At 54.9% G+C, this 14601-nt stretch overlaps 1 long non-coding RNA gene across 1 annotated transcript; it reads left to right on the top strand.

The window, feature by feature from the left end:
- The first annotated feature begins 520 nt into the window (after positions 1-520).
- LOC142906648 (uncharacterized) lies at positions 521-11113 on the top strand. Its single transcript, XR_012930428.1, has 3 exons — positions 521-846; positions 5968-6105; positions 11026-11113. It is a non-coding gene; the product is annotated as an uncharacterized LOC142906648 (long non-coding RNA).
- The last annotated feature ends 3488 nt before the right edge of the window (positions 11114-14601 follow it).

Genomic DNA, 14601 nt, shown 5'->3' with positions numbered 1-14601 from the left:
GGGGATGCGAACAGGCCGTGACGTCACGGTGGGGGTGTGTAGACAGGACGTGACGTCATAGTGGGATAGTTAAGACGGGTCGTGTCGTCACTGGGGGGGAAGGTGTGTGTCGACAGGGCGTGACGTCACGAGGAGTGTTGGAGACAGGGCGTGACGTCCCGGGAGATTGGCGGATTCGTGTAGACGGGGCGTGACGTAGCCGGGATGGTGATTGTAAACGTAGCGTGACGTCACGGTGTGGGGATGTCGACGAGGCGTAACGTCACGGGGGGGGGGGGTGGTGGTTTGTGGAGACGAGGCGTGACGTCACGGGGGGTTATAGTGTCTCCGGCGCGTGACGTCACGATGCGCCCCGGTTGGTATGTGTGGGGGGGGGGGCAGAAGACAACCCCCCCCGCTTCCCCCCCCACCATCGGCGGACGTGACGTCCTGGCCGGAAGTAGAGAGAGGAACCGGAAATCCGTCCCTTTACCCCTTCACCTCTCACCTCCCCCACCCCCACCGGTGACGTCGCCCCTTAGTTCCGGGAACGTCACCGCCACCCCTGCGCGCGACGGTGACGTCACCGCCACCGTCGCGCGCGACGGTGACGTCACCGCCACCACGCGCGCGACGCTAGGAAAGCGCGCGAAGCGCCGCGCCCGGCTCTGAACGCCGCCTCAGCGCTCCGCTAGTTTTAAAGGCGGCCTCCCTCCGCTCTTTAAACCATTAAACAAACAAACTACCACGGTTTAAAACAAACGACTCGCACTGTTCTCACGCCGTCGAGACTACCAGTGCTGAGCGCCACTGGGGGCTGCTTCAGCTGCGGGCCCGTTTCGCGAGAGGCCGCGCCGCTCTGCCCAGGTAAGGCCCCGCTTGGGTGGTGGCTCTGATGGGGAGCAGACGATCAGATACACACACATAGATATATAGAGATACACACATATATAGATACACATATAGATACACACACATATATATAGATATACACACATAGATATATAGAGATACACACAGATATATAGATACACACAGATATATATAGATACACATAGATACACACACACATATATAGATACACACACAGATATATATAGATACACACATAGATACACATATAGATACACACACATATATAGATACACACACACATAGATATATATAGATACACACATAGATACACATATAGATACACACACATATATAGATACACACACACACATAGATATATATAGATACACACACATATAGATACACATAGATACACACACATATATAGATACACACACACATAGATATATACATAGATACACACACACATAGATAGATATATAGATACACACACAGATACACGTAGATACATAGATACACAGAGAGATACACACAGATATATAGGTGGTGCGTGGTGGTGTGACAGGCTCTGATGGGGAGCAGACGATCAGATACACACACAGATATATAGATATATACACACACACATATAGATACATATAGATATATAGATACACACATATAGATACACACATAGATATAGATACACATAGATACACACACACATAGATAGATACACATACAGATACACATAGATACATAGATACACATACAGATACACACAGATACACGTAGATACACAGATACACACAGATACACACACATACATAGATACACACACAGATACACACAGATATATACATATAGATACATAGATACTCATACACATAGATACATAGATACACACACATAGATACACATATACACACAGATACACACATACACACACAGCGATACACACACAGATAGATACACACATACACATAGATACATACACACACAGATACACATACAGATACATACACACACATAGATACACATACATATAGATACACACATAGATACACACACACATAGATACACACAGATATAGATACAGATACACACACATAGATACACATGTATACACAGATACATACACATATATAGATACACATAGATACTTATAGATACACACACAGATACATACATAGATACACATACACATAGATACACACACACACACATATATACAACAACAACAACCGCCATTCGCCACTAAGTGTCGGTGACGTCACCACGACGCTTGTGCCAGGCCACGTGCACCTTGAGGCCACGTGAAGTGTCGAACGCCCGCTGTCAGGAGGTCACGGGGCAGACCCAGCAGGTGCCACGGGTCGACTGACTGAGATGACTGGCTGATGCACCACCTGTGCCCCCTACTGTGCCAACCTGCTGTGCTTTAGCCACCCGGCGCTCCGCTCGTTGTTGTGAGCATCGCTCGTTGTTGTGAGCATCGCTCCTCCGCCCTCCGTTGTTGTTGGAGGGCGACTGCCTCCAACTGCCCAGTAGCGTCCTTCACGAGCCTCCTCCACAGAGGCCGATCTTGACACCGCTGGTACCAGTCATTGGCAAGTCCACTCAGCTCCACGTCCTCCTGTACCACATCACTCCATCTCTTCTCTAGCCCCGTGCCTCCTGTACCACGTCACTCCATCTCTTCTCTAGCCCGTGCCGTGCCCGTTTAGCCCCCTCGATCCGGCCGAACAAAAGCTGTTTCAGCATGCGGTGGCTGGGCATGCGGGCTACATGACCCAGCCATCGCAGCCTTGCCCGCCGGAGGAGCTCACCGATGGGACCTTGCCCAGATCTTTCAAGGATTTGTGAGCTCACACAATCCAGTCTGGTTAAACCCAGGATGGATCGTAGGCAGGCCAGCCTAAATGTTTCTAACCGGCGAAGATGTTCCATTAGGGGGGTCCACGTTTCGCAAGCGTAGAGAAGGGAGGGAATTACCGTGGCCGAGAAGACCTGAAGCTTAGTGCGGAGCGACAGACCAGGTAGCTTCCACACAGTGTTACGCAACCGATGAAAAGATATTGCCGCTCGACTGATTCGGAGTGAGACCTCTGCTGTTAAACTGGAGCCAGTCATAAGCACACTGCCCAGGTATGGGAAACTCTCCACTCTCTCCACAACTGCCACAACACCGATTGGGAGTTGTGGGGGTGGAGTGTCCGATGGTACAAAATACCCAGGCAGGTGCTTAGTTTTGGTGGGGCTGATGGTAAGGCCCCATCTCTTAGTGGCACGCTCCAGTCTCAGCAGCAGCGTCTCCAACTCCTCCTCTGAATGAGCAGCTATTACCAAATCATCGGCATATATAACGTGGTTGAGCAATAGGGAGCCATCCCTTGACCGCACCCGGGCATCGATCAGCCTCCCATTATATCTGTACCAAATGGAGATTCCCCCGGTACAGCTATTGAAGGCTTCACGAACTACGTGGTCAAAATAGATGTTAAATAATGTGGGAGCCAGAGGACATCCCTGTCGCACCCCAAGGTGTACAGGGAATGGCTCTGACTCCCGGCCACGTAGTTTTACCCGTGCCCGCTCACCATCATGAAGGTCCTTAATGATCGTGAGCAGAGGGTCATTTACTCCAAAAGCACGAAGAACAACCCAGAGCCCAGGCCTACTGATGGTATCATAGGCCTTGACCAGGTCAATAAAGCAGAGATGTAGGTCTTGTTGGAATTCCCTACACCTTTGCTGTAGCAGACGGACAGAAAATATGGCATCTGTGCAGGACCGCCCTTTCCTGAAACCGCATTGGGGCTCCGCAAGCCTCTCCTCAGCGTGCCTGGCAAGGCGATGTTCTTAAAGAGGGGGACCACCAGGGCATCCTTCCAATCCTGCGGAACCCTTCCAGTGGTCCAGACTGTTGTTATGATGTTATATAGGGCAATCTGTGCACAAACGCCACCCTCCCTTAGCATTTCGCTTGGGAGATCATCTCTGCCCGGTGCCTTTCCTGGTCTCAGACTCCGGATTGCCTTCAGTACTTCCTCAACAGATGGCACCTCAGCCAGCCACTCACAGGGGGTGACTTCCAATATTTGAGGCACCGCACCCTCAGCAGGATCATCCCCACTTTGTGCCACGATGTTTTCCTGGCTGAGGGGTTTCCCCTCCCCCAGGACCTCACAGAAATGCTCAGCAAATCTGCAAACCTGTTCCTGGGGGTTGGAGATTGGAACACCGTTTTTCCCCTAATGATGATAATAGGTGTGGCGCTGCAGGTTACTTTTTTGATGGAGTTAAATAGAGTTTTGTGATCGCGGGCCACTGAGGCAGACACCCATCTCCTCATCAACCCGCTACCACCACCCATCCTTGCAGCGCCTCACGGCTCTCCGAACCTCCGAGCGAAGGCTGCGGTAAGCCTCCTCATTCTCTGATATGCACCCAAAGCAGCAATTGCAGCTGCATGAGCTATAGTCCTAAACATCACCCATTTCCCCTCGACATCTGGAAGAGTGGGGGACGATGCCAACCCCAGCCACAAGCGATGATTAGATTCTCGCTTGCAACTTTCAAAAGCTAGCTGAGACCAGGCCACCTTGGGTTTGAATGGGGTCCTGGGTGTACGCCCACCACCGGAGTGGAAGAATGGCAGGCGCATCTTACAGATGACAAGTCAATGGTCAGTTGGCAGATCAGCTCCACGGTAGGTCCTGGTCTCAAGGACATGGGCCCGCATCCGCTGTTCCGTCACTACGTAGTCCAGCAGATGTTCTTGCTTGGACCCGGCATGCATCCATGATGTTGTGTGGATGCGCCGATGCCGGAACAGCATGTTGGTAATTATAAGTCCATGGGCTGCACAAAAATCTAGCAGCCTCCTACCGTTGTTATTGAGCTGATCTGGCCCATGCCTTCCAATCACTCCAGACCAGGTGCCAGCATCATGACCAACTCGTGCATTGAAGTCACCCAACAAGATGACTCTATCCCGAGGGGCCACTTTAGCTCGCACCTGTGACAGGAGGTTGTAGAAGCCATCTGACTCATCGGCCTTGCCAGCATCCCTCCACGGATGTTCGTCTTCGGTGGGGGTACAAGTAACCACAACCACCACTCCTCGCCTCTGGTTGATGGGAAGGCGAGCCCAAAGTAGCCTGGGGGTTACAGCTTCCCACACCTCACCGTCACGCTCCCACGCCCCCTTTATTATTTTGTTCAAAAGAAGAACCACACCCTGTTGTTTGGCAGTCTGCTGCCCCGAGTAGAGGACTGTCCACCCCTCATGGTGACAGGAGCTAGAACCGGTCCACCGGACCTCCTGAATGCCACAGAGATCCAGGCGGTACCGGTCCAGCTCCCATCTGTAGTGGTTTTTTGTTGTTTCGGGAGGAGCCCCGAGGGTAGAGATTTAGTCTCCTGTCTCCGCCAAATGGGGTTTGGCCAGGAGACGTCATAGACGCCTGTCTTCCCGGGGCCTCTGGCACAAGCTTAATACATTTTGTGCATCGTGGTTTAGTGGTCGTTAATTGAAGGTGGAGGGGTTACCAGCCCCTCGCACCCATCCAGAGCCCCCGTTTGGCCGCTGTGGTGGTTACAAACGCCGTGAGGGGAAAGGCCAAAAATCGGAATTGGCCCCTCCCCCCATGCCACTGCCCACCACAGCGTTGCCCGTCCGGCACCACGCGGAGGTAGGGGGTTATTTTAGCCGGACTGCACACACAGATACACACACAGATACACACAGATACATACACACATATACACACAAAAACATGCATAGATACACATACACACACGCATACACACAAATACACATACACAGCTACCCACAGATATACACACAGATGCACACATATTCACAGACAGATACACAGATATACACACTGAGATACATAGAGACACATAGATACACACAGATACATAGATATACATATATACACATGGAGATACGCAGAGATACACAGAGATATACAGAGGTATACATAGACACACACATAGAGATACACCATAGAGATACACGTAGATACGTATAAACAAATAGAGATGCACATCAACTACTACAACCATCATCACAACCACCACCATCAACTACTACAACTACCACCATGACAACCATCACGACTATCAACCCCCCCCCCCCCACAGCCGCAGCTGCTAGGACCGTGGTGATCCAGGGGCTCGCGATGAGCAGGGGTCGGGGGATCGCAGCGGGCGGTGTGAGAGTGAAGAGAGAGCGGGAGGAGGAGGAGGAGGTGGAGGAAGACGAGGACCAGCAGCAGAGAGGTGAGCGAGTGGGTGGGTGAGAGGGTGGGTGAGTGGGTGAGTGAGTGGGTGGATGAGTGAGTGGGTGAGTGAGTGGGTGAGTGAGTGGGTGGATGAGTGAGTGGGTGGATGAGTGAGTGGGTGAGTGGGTGAGTGTATGAGTGAGTGTGTGAGTGAGTGAGTGTGTGAGTGCGTGAGTGTATGAGAGCGTGAGTGAGTGTGTGTGAGAGCGTGAGTGAGTGTGTGAGTGTGTGAGTGAGTGTGTGAGTGCGTGAGTGAGTGTGTGAGTGAGTATGTGAGTGTGTGAGTGAGTATGTGAGTGAGTGAGTGAGAGTGTGAGTGTGTGAGTGAGTGTGTGTGAGTGTGTGAGTGTGTGCGTGAGTGTGTGAGTGAGTGAGTGAGTGTGTGAGTGAGTGTGAGTGAGTGTGGGTGAATGTGTGAGTGAGTGAGTGTGTGAGTGAGTGTGTGAGAGTGTGCGTGAGTGACCCTGTCATCATGTACCCTGTGTGTGTGCAGTGAGTGTGTGAGTGAGTGTGTGAGAGAGTGAGTGTGTATGTGAGTGAGTGAGAGTGTGAGTGTATGAGAGTGTGAGTGTGTGAGTGAGTGTGTGAGTGAGTGTGTGTGAGTGTGTGAGAGTGAGTGTGTGTGTGAGTGAGTGTGTGTGTATGACACCAGGACCTACCGTGGAGCTGATCTGCCCTCTGACCATCGACTAGTCATCTGTAAGATGCGCCTGCCATTCTTCCACTCCGGTGGTGGGTGTACACCCAGGACCCCATTCCAACCTAAAGTGGCCTGGTCTCAGTTATCTGATGAAAGTTGCAAGCGAGAATTTCATCATCGCTTGCGGCTGGGATTGGCATCGTCCCCGACTCCTCCTGATGTCGAGGGTAAATGGGCGAGGTTTAGGACTGTGACTCATGCAGCTGCAATGGCTGCTCTGGGTACGCGGTCCAGACGTCCCCAGACACCCTGGATGACAGAGGAGTTGTTCAGGATGGTTGAGAAAAAGCGACAGGCCCACTGTCATCGGCTACAGAATCCCACGTCAGAGAATGAGAAGGCTTACCGCAGCCTTCGCTCGGAGGTTCGGAGAGCCGTGAGGCGCTGCAAGGATGGGTGGTGGTCGCGGGTTGCTGAGGAGATGGAGTCTGCCTCAGTGGCCCGTGATCACAAATCTCTATTTAACTCCATCAAAAAAGTAACCTGCAGCGCCACACCTATTACCATCATTAGGGGAAAAAACGGTGATCCAATTTCCGACCCCCAGGAACAGGTTCGCAGATTTGCTGAGCATTTCTGTGAGGTCCTGGGGGAGGGAAAATCCCTCAGCCAGGAAAACATCGTGGCACAAAGTGAGGATGACCCTGCTGAGGCTGTGGTGCCTCAAATATTGGATGAAGTCACCCCCTGTGAGTGGCTGGCTGAGGTGCCATCTGCTGAGGAAGTATTGAAGGCGATCCGGAGTCTGAGACCAGGAAAGGCAGCGGGCAGAGATGATCTCCCAAGCGAAATGCTGAGGAAGGGTGGCGTTTGTGCACAGACTGCCCTATATGACATCATAACAACAGTCTGGACCACTGGACGGGTTCCGCAGGATTGGAAGGATGCCCTGGTGGTCCCCCTTTTTAAGAAGGGGGACCACACAGACTGTAACAACTACAGGGGCATCTCACTCCTCAGTGTGCCGGGAAAGGTCCTGGCAAGGATTATTCAGCATCGCCTTGCCAGGCACGCTGAGGAGAGGCTTGCGGAGCCCCAATGCGGTTTCAGGAAAGGGCGGTCCTGCACAGATGCCATATTTTCTGTCCGTCTGCTACAGCAGAGGTGTAGGGAATTCCAACAAGCCCTACATCTCTGCTTTATTGACCTGGTCAAGGCCTATGATACCATCAGTAGGCCTGGGCTCTGGGTCGTTCTTCGTGCTTTTGGAGTACCTGACCCTCTGCTCACGATCATTAAGGACCTTCATGATGGTGAGCGGGCCCGGGTAAAACTACGTGGCCGGGAGTCAGAGCCATTCCCTGTACACCTTGGGGTGCGACAGGGATGTCCTCTGGCTCCCACATTATTTAACATCTATTTTGACCACGTAGTCCGTGAAGCCTTCAATAGCTGTACCGGGGGAATCTCCATATGGTACAGATATAATGGGAGGCTAATCGATGCCCGGGTGCGGTCAAGGGATGGCTCCCTATTGCTCAACCACGTTATGTATGCTGATGATTTGGTAATAGCTGCTCAGTCAGAGGAGGAGTTGGAGACGCTGCTGCTGAGACTGGAGCGTGCCACTAAGAGGTGGGGCCTTACCATCAGCCCCACCAAAACTAAGCACCTGCCTGGGTATTTTGTACCATCAGACACTCCACCCCCACAACTCCCAATCGGTGATGGGGCAGTTGTGGAGAGAGTGGAGAGTTTCCCATACCTGGGCAGTGTGCTTATGACTGGCTCCAGTTTAACAGCAGAGGTCTCACTCCGAATCAGTCGAGCGGCAATATCTTTTCATCGGTTGCGTAACGCTGTGTGGAAGCTACCTGGTCTGTCGCTCCGCACTAAGCTTCAGGTCTTCTCGGCCACGGTCATTCCCTCCCTTCTCTACGCTTGCGAAACGTGGACCCCCCTAATGGAACATCTTCGCCGGTTAGAAACATTTAGGCTGGCCTGCCTACGATCCATCCTGGGTTTAACCAGACTGGATTGTGTGAGGAGCTCACAAATCCTTGAAAGATCTGGGCAGGGTCCCATCGGTGAGCTCCTCCGGCAGGCAAGGCTGCGATGGCTGGGTCATGTAGCCCGCATGCCCAGCCACCGCATGCCGAAACAGCTTTTGTTTGGCCGGATTGAGGGGGCTAAGCGGGCGCGGCACGGGCTAGAGAAGAGATGGAGTGATGTGGTACAGGAGGACGTGGAGCTGAGTGGACTTGCCGATGACTGTACCAGCGGTGTCAAGATCGGCCTCTGTGGAGGAGGCTCGTGAAGGATGCTACTGGGCAGTTGGAGGCAGTCGCCCTCCAACAACAACGAAGGGCGGAGGAGCGACGCTCACAACAACGAGCGGGGCGCCGGGTGGCTAAAGCACAGCAGGTTGGCACAGTAGGGGGCACAGGTGGTGCATCAGCCAGTCATCTCAGTCAGTCGACCCGTGGCACCTGGGTCTGCCCCGTGACCTCCTGCCAGCGGGCGTTCGACACTTCACATGGCCTCAGGGTGCACATAGCCTGGCACAAGCGTCGTGGTGACGCCACCGCCACTTAGTGGCGAATGGCGGTTGTTGTTGTTGTGTATGATTGAGTGTGTGTATGAGTGAGTGAGTGTGTGAGAGTGTGCGTGAGTGTGTGAGTGAGTGTCTGAGTGAGTGTGAGTGTGAGTGACCCGGTCATCATGTACCCTGTGTGTGTGAGTGAGTGTGTGAGAGTGTGTGAGTGAGTGAGAGTGTGAGTGAGTGAGTGTATGAGAGTGTGAGTGTGTGTATGAGTGAGTGTGTGTATGAGTGAGTGTGTGAGTGGGTGAGTGAGTGAGAGTGTGAGTGAGTGAGTGTATGAGAGTGTGAGTGTGTGTATGAGTGAGTGTGTGTGTGAGTGTGTGAGAGTGTGAGTGGGTGAGTGAGTGTATGTGTGTATGAGTGAGTGTGAGTGAGTGTGTGTGTGAGTGTGTGAGTGAGTGTGTGAGAGTGTGTGAGTGGGTGTGTGAGTGGGTGAGTGAGTGTATGTGTGTATGAGTGAGTGTGTGAGTGGGTGAGTGAGTGAGAGTGTGAGTGAGTGTATGAGAGTGTGAGTGTGTGTATGAGTGAGTGTGTGAGTGAGTGAGTGTGTGAGAGTGTGAGTGAGTGTGTGAGTGGGTGTGTGAGTGGGTGAGTGAGTGTATGTGTGTATGAGTGAGTGTGTGAGTGAGTGAGAGTGTGAGTGAGTGTATGAGAGTGTGAGTGTGTGTATGAGTGAGTGTGAGTGAGTGTGTGAGTGAGTGTGTGAGTGAGTGTGTGAGTGGGTGTGTGTGTGGGTGAGTGAGTGTATGTGTGTATGAGTGAGTGTGAGTGAGTTTGTGTGTGAGTGTGTGAGTGAGTGTGTGAGAGTGTGTGAGTGGGTGTGTGAGTGGGTGAGTGAGTGTATGTGTGTATGAGTGAGTGTGTGAGAGTGTGAGTGAGTGTGTGAGTGGGTGAGTGAGTGTATGTGTGTATGAGTGAGTGTGTGAGTGAGTGAGAGTGTGAGTGAGTGTATGAGAGTGTGAGTGTGTGTATGAGTGAGTGTGAGTGAGTGTGTGTGTGAGTGTGTGAGTGAGTGTGTGAGTGGGTGTGTGAGTGGGTGAGTGAGTGTATGTGTGTATGAGTCGACGTGTCGTGAGTGGGTGAGTGTGTGAGTGGGTGTGTTGGGTGAGTGAGTGTATGTGTGTATGAGTGAGTGTGAGTGAGTGTGTGTGAGAGTGTGTGAGTGGGTGTGTGAGTGGGTGAGTGAGTGTATGTGTGTATGAGTGAGTGTGTGAGTGGGTGAGTGAGTGAGAGTGTGAGTGAGTGTATGAGAGTGTGAGTGTGTGTATGAGTGAGTGTGAGTGAGTGTGTGTGAGTGTGAGTGAGTGTGTGAGTGTGTGAGAGTGGGTGTGTGAGTGGGTGAGTGAGTGTATGTGTGTATGAGTGAGTGTGTGAGTGGGTGAGTGAGTGAGAGTGTGAGTGAGTGTATGAGAGTGTGAGTGTGTGTATGAGTGAGTGTGAGTGAGTGTGTGTGTGAGTGTGTGAGTGAGTGTGTGAGTGGGTGTGTGAGTGGGTGAGTGAGTGTAATGTGTGTATGAGTGAGTGTGTGTATGAGTGAGTGTGTGAGTGGGTGAGTGAGTGTATGTGTGTATGAGTGAGTGTGTGTGTGAGTGAGTGTGTGAGGGTGTGAGTGAGTGTCTGAGTGAGTGTGAGTGTGTGAGTGAGTGACCCGGTCATCATGTACTCTGTGTGTGCAGTGCGAGTGAAGGGGCCTCGTGGCTCCATCATTGAGGATCCACGCAGCCGCCACTGTCCCTACCTGGACACAATCAACAGGTGGGTGGGTGAGTGGTGGGTGAGTGGGTGGGTGAGTGAGTGAGTGGGTGGGTGGGTGAGTGAGTGAGTGAGTGGGGGAGTGGGTGGGTGGGTGGGTGAGTGGGTGGGTGGGTGGGTGAGTGAGTGGGGGAGTGGGTGGGTGGGTGAGTGGGTGAGTGAGTGGGTGGGGGAGTGAGTGGGTGGGTGAGTGGGTGGGGGGAGTGAGTGGGTGGGTGAGTGGGTGGGTGAGTGAGTGGGTGAGTGGGTGGGTGGGTGAGTGGGTGGGTGAGTGGGTGGGTGGGTGAGTGGGTGGGTGGGTGAGTGAGTGAGTGGGTGAGTGGGTGGGTGAGTGAGTGAGTGGGTGGGTGGGTGAGTGAGTGAGTGAGTGGGGGAGTGGGTGGGTGGGTGGGTGAGTGGGTGGGTGGGTGGGTGAGTGGGTGGGTGGGTGGGTGAGTGAGTGGGGAGTGGGTGGGTGAGTGGGTGAGTGGGTGAGTGAGTGGGTGGGGGAGTGGGTGGGTGGGTGAGTGGTGGGTGAGTGAGTGAGTGGGTGAGTGGGTGGGTGAGTGAGTGAGTGAGTGGGTGGGTGGGTGAGTGAGTGAGTGAGTGGGGGAGTGGGTGGGTGGGTGGGTGAGTGGGTGGGGTGGGTGGGTGAGTGAGTGGGGGAGTGGGTGGGTGAGTGGGTGAGTGGGTGAGTGAGTGGGTGGGGGAGTGGGTGGGTGGGTGAGTGGTGGGTGAGTGAGTGGGTGGGTGGGTGAGTGAGTGAGTGAGTGGGTGAGTGAGTGAGTGGGTGGGTGAGTGAGTGAGTGGGGGAGTGGGTGGGTGGGTGAGTGGGTGAGTGAGTGGGTGGGGGAGTGAGTGGGTGGGTGAGTGGGTGGGTGAGTGAGTGGGTGAGTGGGTGGGTGGGTGAGTGGGTGGGTGGGTGAGTGGGTGGGTGGGTGAGTGGGTGGGTAAGTGGGTGGGTGGGTGTGTGGGTGAGTGGGTGGGTGAGTGAGTGGGTGGGTGAGTGAGTGGGTGGGTGAGTGAGTGGGTGGGTGAGTGGGTGGGTGGGTGAGTGGGTGGGTGAGTGGGTGGGTGAGTGGGTGGGTGAGTGGGTGTCTCTCTCCCCATGTGTCTCCCCCCGTGTCTCTCTCCCCGTGTCTCTCTCCCCGTATCTTTCTCCCCGTGTCTCTCTCCCCGTGTCTCTCTCTCCCCGTGTCTCTCTCTCCCCGTGTCTCTCCCCCCGTGTCTCTCTCTCCCCGTGTCTCTCTCCCCGTGTCTCTCTCCCCGTGTCTTTCTCCCCGTCTCTCTCTCCCCGTGTCTCTCTCTCTCCGTGTCTCTCTCTCCGTGTCTCTCTCTCCCCGTGTCTCTCCCCCCGTGTCTCTCTCTCCCCGTGTCTTTCTCCCCGTGTCTTTCTCCCCGTGTCTCTCTCCCCGTGTCTCTCTCTCCCCGTGTCTCTCTCTCCCCGTGTCTCTCTCTCCCCGTGTCTCTCTCTCCCCGTGTCTCTCTCTCCCCGTGTCTCTCTCCCCGTGTCTCTCTCCCCGTGTCTCTCCCCCCGTGTCTCTCTCTCCCCGTGTCTCTCTCCCCGTGTCTTTCTCCCCGTGTCTTTCTCCCCGTGTCTCTCTCCCCGTGTCTCTCTCCCCGTGTCTCTCTCTCCCCGTGCCTCTCCCCCCGTGTCTCTCTCTCTCCGTGTCTCTCTCTCTCCGTGTCTCTCTCTCCCCGTGTCTCTCCCCCCGTGTCTCTCTCTCTCCGTGTCTCTCTCTCCCCGTGTCTCTCTCCCCGTGTCTCTCTCCCCATGTCTCTCTCCCCGTGTCTTTCTCCCCGTGTCTTTCTCCCCGTGTCTCTCTCCCCGTGTCTCTCTCTCCCCGTGTCTCTCTCTCCCCGTGTCTCTCTCTCCCCGTGTCTCTCTCTCCCCGTGTCTCTCTCCCCGTGTCTCTCTCCCCGTGTCTCTCCCCCCGTGTCTCTCTCTCCCCGTGTCTCTCTCCCCGTGTCTTTCTCCCCGTGTCTTTCTCCCCGTGTCTCTCTCCCCGTGTCTCTCTCTCCCCGTGTCTCTCCCCCCGTGTCTCTCTCTCCCCGTGTATCTCTCCCCGTGTCTTTCTCCCTGTCTCTCTCTCCCCGTGTCTCTCTCTCTCCGTGTCTCTCTCTCTCCGTGTCTCTCTCTCCCCGTGTCTCTCTCTCCCCGTGTCTCTCTCTCCCCGTGTCTCTCTCTCCCGTGTCTCTCTCTCCCCGTGTCTCTCTCCCCGTGTCTCTCTCCCCGTGTCTCTCCCCCCGTGTCTCTCTCCCCGTGTCTCTCTCTCCCCGTGTCTCTCTCCCCGTGTCTCTCTCCCCCCGTGTCTCTCTCCCACCGTGTCTCTCCCACCGTGTCTCTCTCCCCGTGTCTCTCTCCCCGTGTCTCTCTCTCCCCGTGTCTCTCTCCCCGTGTCTCTCTCTCCCCGTGTCTCTCCCCCCCGTGTCTCTCTCCCCCCGTGTCTCTCTCCCCCCGTGTCTCTCTCCCACCGTGTCTCTCTCCCCGTGTCTCTCTCCCCGTGTCTCTCTCTCCCCGTGTCTCTCTCCCCGTGTCTTTCTCCCCGTCTCTCTCTCCCCGTGTCTCTCTCTCTCCGTGTCTCTCTCTCCCCGTGTCTCTCTCTCCCCGTGTCTCTCTCTCCCCGTGTCTCTCTCCCCGTGTCTCTCTCCCCGTGTCTCTCTCCCCGTGTCTCTCCCCCGGTGTCTCTCTCTCCCCGTGTCTCTCTCCCCGTGTCTTTCTCCCCGTGTCTCTCTCTCCCCGTGTCTCTCTCTCCCCGTGTCTCTCTCTCCCCGTGTCTCTCTCTCCCCGTGTCTCTCTCTCCCCGTGTCTCTCTCTCCCCGTGTCTCTCCCTCCCCGTGTCTCTCTCTCCCCGTGTCTCTCTCTCCCCGTGTCTTTCTCCCCGTGTCTCTCTCCCCGTGTCTCTCTCTCCCCGTGTCTCTCTCCCCCCGTGTCTCTCCCCCCGTGTCTCTCTCCCCCCGTGTCTCTCTCTCCCCGTGTCTCTCTCCCCGTGTCTCTCTCCCCCGTGTCTTTCTCCCCGTCTCTCTCTCCCCGTGTCTCTCTCTCTCCGTGTCTCTCTCTCCTCTCCGTGTCTCTCTTCTCTCTCTCTCCGTGTCTCTCTCTCCCCGTGTCTCTCCCCCCGTGTCTCTCTCTCCCCGTGTCTTTCTCCCCCGTGTCTCTCTCCCCGTGTCTCTCTCTCCCCGTGTCTCTCCCACCGTGTCTCTCCCACCGTGTCTCTCCCCCCGTGTCTCTCTTCCCGTGTCTCTCTCTCCCGTGTCTCTCTCTCCCGTGTCTCTCTCCCCGTGTCTCTCTCTCTCCCCGTGTCTCTCTCTCCCCGTGTCTCTCTCTCCCCGTGTCTCTCTCTCCCCGTGTCTCTCTCTCCCCGTGTCTCTCTCTCCCCGTGTCTCTCTCTCTCCGTGTCTCTCTCTCCGTGTCTCTCTCTCCCCGTGTCTCTCCCCCCGTGTCTTTCTCTCCCCGTGTCTTTCTCCCCGTGTCTCTCTCCCCGTGTCTCTCTCTCCCCGTGTCTCTCTCCCCCCGTGTC

The sequence above is a fragment of the Petromyzon marinus genome, chromosome 68 (assembly GCF_048934315.1).
Source record: "Petromyzon marinus isolate PM22_M1 ecotype Great Lakes invasive population chromosome 68, UKy_Petmar_22M1.pri1.0, whole genome shotgun sequence".
NCBI classification, from domain to species: Eukaryota; Metazoa; Chordata; class Hyperoartia; order Petromyzontiformes; family Petromyzontidae; genus Petromyzon; species Petromyzon marinus.
This window is presented reverse-complemented; position numbering and strand designations above follow the sequence as displayed.